Source organism: Pogona vitticeps, chromosome 1 (genome assembly GCF_051106095.1).
Source record: "Pogona vitticeps strain Pit_001003342236 chromosome 1, PviZW2.1, whole genome shotgun sequence".
In the NCBI taxonomy this organism is placed as follows: domain Eukaryota; kingdom Metazoa; phylum Chordata; class Lepidosauria; order Squamata; family Agamidae; genus Pogona; species Pogona vitticeps.
This window is the reverse complement of record NC_135783.1, coordinates 242,557,968-242,570,702: the sequence shown is the minus strand read 5'-3', so window position 1 is coordinate 242,570,702 and position 12,735 is coordinate 242,557,968. Positions and strand designations below refer to the sequence as shown.

Genomic DNA, 12,735 nt, shown 5'->3' with positions numbered 1-12,735 from the left:
GGGCACCCTGGTACATTTGAAGGGAGTCACAAACTGGAAGCAGTTCTTCACACACCACCTTATAAGGTGTATATATAACTTACAGAACCCAAATTCGGCCTATGTTTCTATACTGTGTTTATGTCTGTGGCCAAATAAATGTTGAGAATGGCTGAACTAGACTTTTGTTTATTATTTCTCATTGTACTTATAAGGACTGTGATTCACTCCCGATTTGAATTTACGATATATAGGTTATTTAATAAGTCAGTAAGCCAATCTTTTTTTTTTACAGTCACAGGCTCAATTAATGTTAAATGTATTACAAAACTTGTACATTATTCCTCCCTCAGGATAAGTCTCCAGCCAAGGGGATTTATACAAATAAAAGCTGAAATTCAATTGATAGGTACCAAGAAATCCGATTCCAATCCTTCTTCAAACATGTCTTAAGTGGGACTCATTTCTGCTTTTATGGTACAACCCTAACTCAAAGATAAGGCTGTTTTAAGGGATTAGGAATGGCTGCTAGCCTCTTCTGCTGGCAGAAATCCCTTTATGTTGACAGAAACGCCCTTGTGCTGTCAGAAACCCATCCTGGCCACAGATTTTAGGGGCCTAACAGCAGAACCGCTGCACTCACTAAGAGGCACTCAGCATAAAAATGGTCATGAACGGGGTGGTGTGAGTTAAGTTACACTAGATCCAAATCTCCTCTGACTGGTGGACACTGCTGCTATGCTGCCACCAATTTAGACCATCTTACTGGTCATCCTAGCAGCAGATGTGTGGTGTAAATGAAAGCAGTATGCTCCCATTTCCTCACTCCATTCAGAAAACAGGTGGTGAAGTGGAACAGTAGCAGAGAAGCTGTGGGCACAACCACAACTTGCTGCCTTGTCAAATTTACTAGCTATTAATGGGGAGACACCAATTTAAGATTCATGCACCTGTAGATCTAGGTTTGGCTTGAGATTTTCTTCTTGTTCCATATAAGGATGTAATGAATTTTGCTTTGTACGTCTCCTGGCAGCTAGGTGCCAGATGACGAAACAAATGGCACTGATTTTTATAAGCAGGCTTCCCTTGTCAGCTACTGTTGATAAGGAAATGCTGAATTGAGTTATGTGCCTTTGGCTTGCGCTGCTGGTTTAGTTTGAAGGTTTAATGAGGAACTACTATTGAGTGGTAGCAGCCAGCTGCTGTTTGTGTAATCTACTGGGCTACCACCTCTTATGCCACCTCGTGGCCATCCATGAGTGGCTGCTTCAAGTATAATTCCTACCTTTTTCTGGTTATGATGTGTTTCAAATTGAAGACTTTGGGATCAAGAGAGAAGAAACAAAGTGATCTTTTGGGGCCAAATGTTACTGAAACTCCTGCAAAAGAAAATGACAAATTCAGTGCTGGGAACTCTTGGCCAATCTAGTATCCTCGTCATGCTAGTCCATGGACTGTATGCCTTTCTGTGGGACAACCTCCAGCCATATTCTGTGTTGTGACAATGTGTGCCTGGTGAACTACCAACTTGACCACAGCCCAACACAAGATGGTTGGCCTTATGAACCTCTAGCCCAGAGAGCTTTGAAAGTGTTTCACAAAGCACGGCAGCCACAAAAACAGTTCTATGCATATTTTCTGAAGGAATTATTAGTGGAGAATTACATGGCTTATCCAAATTGTCATCATAGAAGAGCTATCTTATTTGTACTGTATCCTAATTTCCCTCAGAAGAGCTCTGGCTAGCATACCTTGGAGTATGTACCCATATGAGGGCCTATTCACTTACTAACAAGGTAGACAGGTGCAAATTCAGGCAAAAATATTTAAAGAAAGAAAGTGGTTATGGTCATTATTGAACAGATTCTGCTATAAGATATGAAATGTGTACTTTATGGAGCATGGGTAAATAATGGTAATTTGCATTTTCTTAATTTTTGAGCTGCAGACCTGATGACCCTATGGATCATCAATTAATAAAGTGCATGCTTTTTACAAATCAGAAGATAGTATTCATGGAATTTCAGATTAGAGGGTTTGGAGGTGGGTTTTGTTTTTTAATATTTCATGGTTTTTTAAAAACACTTTAGTACAGAGATCAAAACAAGTGAATAAGTGCTGAAACAAAGAAAGGGTCAGGAAAAGGAAATAACGTTGTGGCATTCCCAGGACAAAAGAAGAAGATCTAGGAAGAGGTTACAGCAAATACATCAGGAAAGAGAAGAAAGGCACAAGATTCAAAGTTTATGGGTTTAAAAAAAGGCAATCGATATACTACCTGAATCTTCTGAAATCGAAATGGAAAATAAAGGGCCTCGTAAGTACCATGGGAGGTCATCCTCCTTTTTCACTGAAAAAAAAATGGAAGAGTGTGCATAAAGACATCTTGTAGCAATAATGTTTTTTTTCTTTTTGTGTAAACTAAAATAATTTCCTTACCAGGTTCTATCTTCTTTCTTGTACTTCAGACTTTCCCTCCTCCCATCCAGCTGCCATTGTCTATTTATGAAATACTCTACTGTCATAATTTATTTTTAATCCTGCTTTAAGGACATCCCTTGGTGTTCAAGGGCCTATACTGTACTTTTCTCTTAGTGTGTGACTTACATTGGAATAAAATTTGCTCCAGAATCGGCACAAGTCATTCTGAAGTATTTTTCAATGGTCACATGACACAAAAGTCAATGTGAATCAGCCTGTCATTTTTTTCCTTTCAACCTAGATCTCCCCCCACACACACACCATTGGGAGCTTCTTCTTTTTTCTAACTGCAACAATTTGAACAGTATTTTGCCTGTGTCATCATTTGTTTTCTTCTGCAGAAGGACCAGAGAGGCACGTTCTTTGGGCGGGTTTTCTGGTGATGTAGTAAGCTTGGGCGTGATACTTTGGGACAATGAGAACAACCATTCCATAGTCACCACAAAGTACTTTTGCTCATTTTTAAAAGATAAACTATTGAGTCTAGCACTAGATCACCTTATCACGGCGTTGCTACATTAATTTAGTGCTAGAGCACCTCCACACAGACAAAAACAAAACAAAAGATAAAAATTGATGCAAAATCATGACAACTCAAACAAAATCCAGCAGACTGCAATTTTTCTATTGTATATGTGTATGATTGTACATGTATGAAGAACTTCAGAAAACTGACTATTTTCCCCTACCACCATGCAACCCTTAAAACAGTCCCAACAGCTTGATAGCAAACCATAACAGGAGAGCTGCAGATCAGCAGGAGGGTGGTAACAAAGAAAGTGGGGCTGTGGGAACAGGTTGAATCACATTGGACTGAGGGGCTAGTGAGTGTGGACATTGGCACTGAAACAGTCCAGGGTCTACATTTGGTCACCTAACCAAATTCAATCACAAAGAGACTGTGAATTAAGCCAATCTAGTCACACCCTTGATTCTGGTGCCTGTCAAGCATGGTGGTGATTGTTAAAAGCTACATGGGTGTTTCTAGGTTTGAAAATGATAGTGGGTAAATGTTCAGACTCCCAAAGGCTTCAATTAATGTGGAGTTTTGAAGTCTTGTTTCCTACTCAGTCAGAATCCATGCTCATCCATTGTATTTTATCTCAAAGTGAAAATGCCTCAATCCTAACACTGCAGTAGAGTTTAGGGTGTGTGTGGATATCAGTGGATATCTGCATTTAGGGGTGTGTGGATAACAACGTGAACTGTAAAGCTATGAAATATGGTGGGTAGAATTCATGATATCAGACACAGCATGACACAGAAGAATCAGCAAGCAAGGAAAGAGATGAAGCTGAGCAACTATCATGGGAAGAGTGGAAATTTTCTACGGTAACTCTGGGATGACAATCTCTGGATCTTTGAAGTTGTAAGTTAGCCTGAAATAAGAATAAAGCTTACCAGCGTAGGAATCTGTGCCCCCAAACATTTCTCGGAAAACTTCCCAGGGGCTGCGGAAGGTGAAGTTCATGTCTTCTCCTTCAGGAACTGCTGGGGAAGAAGTGCAATTCACAAACTGATTTATCAAAGCCCTAGAATTCTCTCAAAGAGTGGTTTTTACAAAGGAAACCAGGTCAATCCTTGCTTGCCCCTTTCCCCTCCATTACAAACAGCAGACCTATATAGCAGGGATGAAAGCCCCATGATTGGTGTCCATCTGTGGAGCACTCGTGGAAAACCGTCTCCACGTTCAACCAAATTGATCTCTGTGAAGACTGAAACTGGTCTGCGTACCACTTTAAACCAGCTTAGTTCTTGTAGGAGAATAAAGCTGGAGACTTCTGATGCCCTGGCTTGGAGTACAAAGCAAAATGCAAGCCTGCATTGGAAGCTCATAGGCATCACAAGAAGTTGAATCGGATGGGAGAAGGACGAATCCTTACCTGCTGCTGTGAGTCCATCTCCATAGGAATCGTAACGTTCTCGCCTGGCCTCTGAAAGAAAAGCAAAAAAAGAGAAAATAGCAAGCAAGCTCTCAAAGACCATAGTAAGCTTTGTGTCATTTGTAGGACCTGCAATGTGGCTCCACACCAGGGAATGGGCAACTTTGGTGGCGCCATGGGCTACCTTTCAACTTGGTCTGTATCTCCAGGACCACACTGCCAAGATGTACGATCTGCAGAGAAATGGGGGGTGGGGGGCGGCGGCAGCGGCGGCACATGTAATTCGTAGACCACACTTTGCCCACCCAGGGATAAGGAAATAGATGGTGCTCTAGATGTTGCTGGATTACAACTCTCATGATCCCTCATGTTGGATAGGATTGTGAGCACTGATAGGAGTTGGAAGTGCAGCGACATTAGGAGGCCACAGTTTTTCTCTCCCTGCACTACAAGGTTGGCACATCAACAAGACTCCTCTGCGCAGCAAGGCTGGCTCGGAGGTAGACCACTGGTTCTCAAGCTGGAGTCCCCTAGTGTTCTTGGACTGCAACTCCCAGAAATCCTGGCCAACACATCAAGTGGTGAAGGCTTCTGGGAATTGTAGTCCAAGAACATCTGGGGACACCCCCCCCCAGCTTGAGAACCACTAGTTTTTAGACCATAAATACTTTAGGGTGTTTTTGCAGAGGATGCCCTTGGCCATTCCCTTCCTGGGTAGCCTCATCACCTCGGCTTGCTGTTGCTTGTCCTCTCTCTCTCTCTCTCTCTTAAATAACTTGGTGTTATTAATCAGATGGGGAAACGACAGAGGAAATGGCCTTTTCACACCCTGTCAAGGCTGCTCCTTTGAACTGCACTCCTTGGAGGGTCTTCAGTAGCCCTGCAGATAGTGTGCAAAAGAGGCTTGCCCCACGCCCCCACACACCCCTCCCTCTTCCTGTGTGGCTCCTTAATCTGAACATACCCAAATTCCCTAGGGCAAATTGACAGTGAGTGACTGTGAGCAAATTTGCATCTCCCTTACTGTGTAGTCACACCTTTAGCCAGTTGGCCCCACTGTAAAGAGAGCAAGACGATCAATGGCTAGGATTCAGGATGGCTGTACCTTACAGAGGTAATTATGGCCCTGTAATCCTTTGTTAGAGGACAGAGCTGGCAGGGTGGTGCTCTTTCACTCACTCCTGGCTGTGGGCTTCCCACAGTTATCTGTTGGGGCCCCCTGTCCAAGCAGAATGCTGAACCAGGCAGGCCTCTAATCTGATCCAACAGGGCTATTCTGCTCTTAAGGCAAGGGAAATCTGTTGCTCTTTCTCCTGTCAGTGCTGCCAAATGTGAATTGGACAGATAAACAGGGAATGACAGCAACAATTAGGGGCAGAAGAATTATGGAGCTCCAGTGGTTGGCAGTGGACCCTGCTAAGGTGTAGGCCACGGCAGGTGCTCAGTAATGGTGATCAATGACAGGTAATAGCTTCTGCTGGTAGGCAGAAGGCAGAAATCCTCCCATGGTTAATGTGCCATCATTCCTCCCAAGCCACTAACATTGTTATTACCTCGCTTCTCAAGAGCTGCAAAGACAAAGAGGCAACCTCTTGAGAAACAGTCATTACAACATCTTCTTTAATATAGGTGATAGGGGGCAAGGATGAGGTTCTGATATAACATATACGAAGTACCGGCTTTACAATTTAAGACAACACATGCTATTTGATTCACATGTACTTAACATTCATAATCAGTATTTTACACAAGTAATCATACGTTGTACCTGTAATTGAAATATGAGTTCTTACTATTTCCTTACTATAATGATATTCTATATGCATTTTGTATCTGTGCTTTATATGCATTTTCTATAGTAAATGTATTTTGTATCCTCATTTCTCTCTTGGTGCTCCTGACCCTTCCCACTTGGAGAAAACCTCTTACATTATCACACAGCTGTTCCCCATTCAAGGCCAACCCACAACAATGTATAATTCACTCAGGACTGCAACTTCTACTCTAACCCATGGTTCATCTGGGAATAATCCATCATTAACATATTTAAAGATAAGCTGCACAATGGGTCACACAAATTCAAAACTTGGCAGCCACTAACCCACAGGTCCAAAGGGAGGGGCCTGGGATACAATTTTCTTACATCTAGTAGAAGGACCCAACACGGGCAGCCATTAACCACTGAACTTTAAGATTAGGGTTCGGGAGACCAATAGGGGATGCTGTGCTTTATTGTCCTTTGTGTAAGAAACTTATAAAATGCTTTACCAATGGATGGTGGGGGCTCCCAGTCCGCCTTTTAGGGACGGAGTCCAGCTATATGTTTAATAAATTGGCTTACATATAGACTGATCAATGCGCCGTCTTATCTGTTATTCCTGCTGGAGAATTGGGACCGAAATTGGGTAGTAACATAGGGATATGAGGTCCAGCTAAGCCATATTTCCTCCTATGATGGTATTTTTTCTAATATGTGCCTCACCCATCAGGCTTGCTAATTAACCCTGCGTTTTTCTTCAGAAGCCAATCACAAAACAAATTGTGCTAAATGCAAGAGAAGCAGTAAAGGAAAATCAGGCTATGACAAGCTGACATCTTTCACCACTTGGGGAAGCATTGCTTCTGAAAACATGCTATTGTCTAGGTCACTGGTTCTTAACCTTGGGTTACTCAGGAGTTTTGGACTGCAACTCCCAGAAGCCTTCACCACCAACTGTGCTGGCTGGGGTTTCTGGGAGTTGCAGTTCAAAAACATCCAAGTAACAAAGGTTAAGAACCACTGGTCTAGGTGACTCACAGCTAAGAAAGGCTATGCAAAACATCATTAAGTCCAGGAAGATGTAAACCTAAAAGATCCCCTGACAAACTGGGAAAGAACATGGGAGAGAGAAGAATGAAGTCTCTTACTGTCCGATAGCACTTCATAAGCTTCTGTAACTTCTTTGAACTTCTGCTCAGCATATTTCTTCTTGTCTGGGTTTTTATCTGGGTGCCACTGCAGGGCTTTCTTCCTGTACCTGTGCATCCCCAGAAGAAAAAAAGAAATATATTATTTTGAGTTCTATAATGCACTAATAATAAACCAGCTTGAATACCTGCCCCACTGGATCGAGAGACTGTCCTGCCCCCACTCCGAGCAGTCACCCTGAAATACACAGGTAGGTGAGAGACTCTCGAGTATTTCTGTGGTTTTCCGGACCATTGAGCAACTAGGTACCAGTTCTCCACAATCAACCACTGGACTCACATTAAAATGTAACAGTCTTTAATGTGCCACAAGGTTTTTGTCCTTTTAAATGTTTTATTTTTCTTTGGATTTTGCCTGATATGATTGCTTGCTATGACTTGAGCAATAATTTCTATCACAGTAGCATCTATCCTTTCTTTATGTGGGCATCTTTCCCACACCTGCTCCAAAAAATAAAAATAAAATAGAGTACCATGAGTCTAGGCATCTCCTTTGTGCCTGGAAACAGCTTGTACATTTGTCTTGGCCATATTGGGCAGCCCCACTTCATCTCTTAGTACACTGCCCTCTATCACCTGTCTGGTACTCCAGGACATAGTCGCTGTCGTACACACTCTCTGTCCTCCAGGCAGCTTGGTGACTGAATAATGGAAATGGATTATTAAAATCCTATTACTATGGCCCCAGAAGAAGCTGTGTGAATTCCATATCAATATTTTATCAATTCAGCCAACTGAAAGTGTTCCTGTCACCTAAGCACATTATGCACACCAATTCTAGATGTGCACCTGCTTTATATAAACACCAGCACAAAGTTTAATCATGTCTGCTGCAGAAATTAATTTCTTTTCAAAGAAATGGAGAAGTGCAGGCCTGGCATGTGTTGCATCTGTGTAAAGAGCTGGAGCACCATCCCATGTTAATTTTAACCACCAAATCTAACTGCAGGGATGGGAAACAGGTGGCCCTCCAGATGTTGCTAGATTACAACTCCCTTCACCTCTTTCCATTGGCTGTGCTGGCAAGGGCTGATAAGGGTTACAGTCCAACAACATCTGGAAGGCCCCACCTGCCTCACTCCTGGCTTAATAGGTGTTACTCTATAACTATTGGCTATAAAATTAAAGATCTGTAAAGTTGTGCACACATAAGCATGCCCAGGGGATACAATGGAAAAGTTTAATTCCACACCTCACCTGTCAACTATGGTTAAACATTATTTCACCCTGACCAGTTTGTTTGCAATATTTTGATAACCAGAAAACCTCTTGCACTACATCATGGCAATTTTTAGAGTATATACAGTATTTTAATTGTATTTTAATTGTTTTATATTTTTACTGTATTTAAGTTGTTGTAAGCCACCCAGAGACCTTTGTGAGTGGCATATAAGTTAAACAAACAAAAATAAATAAATAAATAAATAATTATTCTGAAATGTTGGATTTGCTTTGAATTTCAATAGCAGTCTCTCACTAGTATTACTACTCTCTGTAAATTTCTCTAGTCAGAGTCTGCTGTACCATGAGTTTACGCCTCAGAAAATTATTCCTTGAGGACTTAAAATACAGAGTCCAGAATCTTACTGGGAACTTTTATCAGCTTAAGTCTTGATTGCATAAATGGCGGGCTATTGCTGTTGCCTCACAGCATCTCTCACCTGAGGCAGTTTGCCTCAGGATGCAACTATCCTGGCAAGTCAAACTGCTTCCTTCTTGATTCATAGCCTATTTTACACTCCTGTTTGGATTAGGTGATTGCACAGATACTATGGATTTTTTCGGTGCCTGTATCCCCACTGGCCACTCAATCCAAAGTGCTTTGATCCACAGCCCACAATCCCCACCATCACCTTTGATCCCATCCTGTGCTGATCCCTGACTCTCCTTTTATGGTTCATTATAAAGATGCTGAGCTGTTTAACATTTTGCATGACTTTAGGAGAAAGGGATAGTTGTCCATGTTCTCCACAATGCGCAAATGTATATACACCTACTGCAGAAACATGGTAGCCTGCTGTAGTTCATTGGAGTCATTTCTATTTCATATCAAATTTCATCTTTTTTTCCCCGAGAGCAGAGGTGATCTGTTGCCAAACTTGTTCGTTTGTTAAAATAAAAAATACTGTAGGGAGAAAATTGCAGGGGTAGCTATTCCCACTGTCCAAAACATCACACCCAGCTTAGTACATCACCAGAATACCACCCACAGTCACTCTCCCCCATGGGGGGGGAAGTGTGTTCAGATTGTGTGAGCTTGAAAAAAGTAGAAGCCTCCCAGTGACAGAGAAACAAACTTCCACATTGAAAGCAAAAAGGGCCAGTAAAAAAAACCAAAAAACCAAATTCATCTGTCAGACACCCGCAGCAAATACCACAGTATTTGACCATGGAGTTGCGGCTTCTTCCTAATGTCAGGGCAAAACCTGGATTCTGAGTCAAGGAATAACAAAAACATCTGGAACTAAAGTTCCTCTTCCCAGCTTTAATCACCTGTACTGAGTCTCCAGGAGAGAATCCTGGTCCATTCCATGGATTCTGATTGAAAGTCCCACAACTTCTAGTTGATTTCAAACGTTCCACGTGTCTGCTTATTTAACAGAATGCCTCTTTGGGGCTTGTGCTCATTAGCATAATTGGATCACCAGGATATTCCTACTCTTCATATTAATTAAACAATACATATTTTATATTGATGTGGTGTGATAGATTATTTGAGCTAGCACCAGGACTCCTTCTTGGCTTTCAGGGTCAAACTATACGTTACAGATAATACATCATTTTAGCTGAAATCCTGTTAGTGTTACAGATATGTTATTCTGGCAGACAGTCAGGTCTGAGAAATCAGACCTGTGGATCAGGCTCATTTTTATGTTTAGAGGACTGATTGCAAAACAGAGTAAGCTAATTTGCAAACTACAGGAGGCTTGAAAAACTCCTGCTGTGAGAACCATGTGCTTTCAGTACTTCAAGAATTCACTCTGCTAGTGGCACGCTGCCCATAATGTACTGTTCAATCCTGGCTTGGAGTCTCAGGAGTAAAACATATTGAGACTGCAGAAGAAAGACTTACGCCTTTTTAATGTCACTGTCAGAAGCATCCCGTGGAATTTCTAAAATCTTATAATAGTCTGGCACATCAGCCATTTGTCTCTCCTGTGCAGAATCCAGTGGCAGAGAAGTAGAGGAAAATGTGCAGCTGCAAGAGAAGCAATGTCTCCGGAAGCACAACCTGTGTCCACACTACTTGAGCTGCTTCTAGGGCTGTTCATGGCCGCACTGTTGGTTTCACTGCTTCTTACAGCACAGCAGGAGGTCGGTGCTGTGTGCAACAGGGCCCTGCAGAACACGAAACAGAACGATGGACCTCAAAACCCAGCCAGCCCACAAGACCTCACAGAGGGGATGACCAAGAAGAGAGGTCACGGATCTACACCAGTTCAGAATTTCTTCATATCATTTCTCCACTTGAGGGATCCACTTCATGTCACCAGTCTATATTTAGGGCAGAGCCTTGTCCCACAAGGACCCATCCAAAATATGTTGATGTCTGAGGATGGTAAACTAGGGAGTTAGATATCAGTGTGAGCAAATTCTCCATCCGCTGACATCCCAGTTTTTCAAGTTTTGGAAGCATGTAAATTATATGTTGAATTTGTGGTGTTCCAAATTGTAGTTAATGTGCCTACAATCTAAAACATTACAGTCCATCCATATTTTTACCTAATGCAAGTTTAGACAACCTAAGATCATCTACCAGCAGAACTATTGAAAATGCCCCAAATGAAAAAGAAAGAAATGAAGAGGCTCAAAACCCACTTCTGGATTTCAAATATCTGCGTGTATGTTAACAAACCCTGTCAGGGAAGAGAGGGCAAGATGTGTTGAAAACGTCAATTGCAGCTCATGTGGAAGCTTCCAAGAGCAGGAATGCAAAGGCGTTTTTCCTCTTGTGTATGTGTGTTTGAATTTTTGGTAGGGAAGTCTAAAGAGAAAGCAGAAGGGGAGTTGTAGGGAGGACAAGAAAAATAGCCTGGGGTCACCTGCCCCCCCCAAACCACATTGGCACAGTCCCTGTGTTAATGTAAGCCCAAGTCTTTGCTTTGTGCCCAAAGGAAGAAATGTAGTATGTACAACTATGTGCTTAACATAGGATTTATGAATCTCATTTCATGGATTCTAAGATCATTGCTCTTGTGGGTGCCATAATGGGACATCCCCATTTGCTCTTAACTCTCTCTCTCTCTGCTTGCCTGATGTAATTATACAGTAGTGTGAAGGCTAGACCTAAGTCTCCATGCTGACTTTCATTATTGAACACTACTGCTAGTCCCTCATTTGGTTGCTGATTGTGAGTGGTGGAAAGTTCCCCAGATCAGCAAAGCTAGACCAAAAGAAGGCATCAGCACCTTTACTGAATTTGCTTAGTCTTGTCTCCTAAGCTTCTGGTAATATGTATGTAGATGGGAACAAACGGCCAGGAGAAAGGTGTTGGATCTGATATACAGGTGGGCCTTGGGGTTAAGACAAGAGAATCTGCTGAAGGCTGAAGACTGAGGTTTTAAGATTTTGCTGTCAGAACTGAAAATGGGTCCTTCTACTGCACAACAATTAAGCCTGACTTCTCAAAACATCTTCTGGTTGTTACTGGTTTACTCTTACTTTCTGTCCATCAGGACCCTTTGCTTTCTTAATCCTGTTGATCCCAACTCTCCTGCCTAGCTGTGACAATGTACATTCCATGTCATGCTCCCCATTAGAATTTCTTACTCGTCTAATTTCTTAAAGTCAAGCCAATTATTTTACCTTAGCTCATCCAGAGATTGCCCGTGTTCTTTGTTCCACCTGATGACTTATCTGGGCACCTTATATCCTGTGGGAGGCAAGGGTTTACCATCACCCCAAACAGCTTCAGTAGCCAATGAGATGTTGGGGATCATTGTGACATCAATGCTTTATGCTTTCCTTAAGGATATGAGGGAGGGACATTAACTATGAGTTAATACTCCATAGTTGCCCAGTCCTTGCTTCTTAATGGTGCCATTTCTACCCTTAGCCCTCTCGCTCCTGTAATTCAAATTAAACCTTGTATTTAAACATGAGCTTTTGCTGGAATTTATGGTTCAGGGACCCTCCTCTCCCAATAATTAGACATTTGAACCAATGGCAGGCATCTTTCCACATGACTGCCTTGTTTCAGATTATTCACATAACAGCCATCTAGTGAAGAGCATGAATTATATCAATTATGTAGATAACCAAAACTCAAGAAATGCAGTGTGTATTCCTGTCTAATACAGATTTATAAAAGTCAATTATATGCCAGTTAAGAACTGCTTCCCTTCTGTCAGTATGGGAAAGCATACAAAACTGGCTCTTTTTCCTTTTTTGAGTTACGAGTAGTTATTACAGATGCTGAAGCAGA

General features: G+C 42.0%; 1 long non-coding RNA gene across 1 annotated transcript; it reads right to left on the bottom strand.

The window, feature by feature from the left end:
* Positions 1–219: 219 nt before the first annotated feature.
* On the bottom strand, positions 220–3,975 carry LOC144585999 (uncharacterized). The gene is made up of 2 exons (XR_013540664.1): positions 3,862–3,975; positions 220–2,329 (listed from the first exon to the last, which is right to left on the bottom strand). It is a non-coding gene; the product is annotated as an uncharacterized LOC144585999 (long non-coding RNA).
* Positions 3,976–12,735: the final 8,760 nt, after the last annotated feature.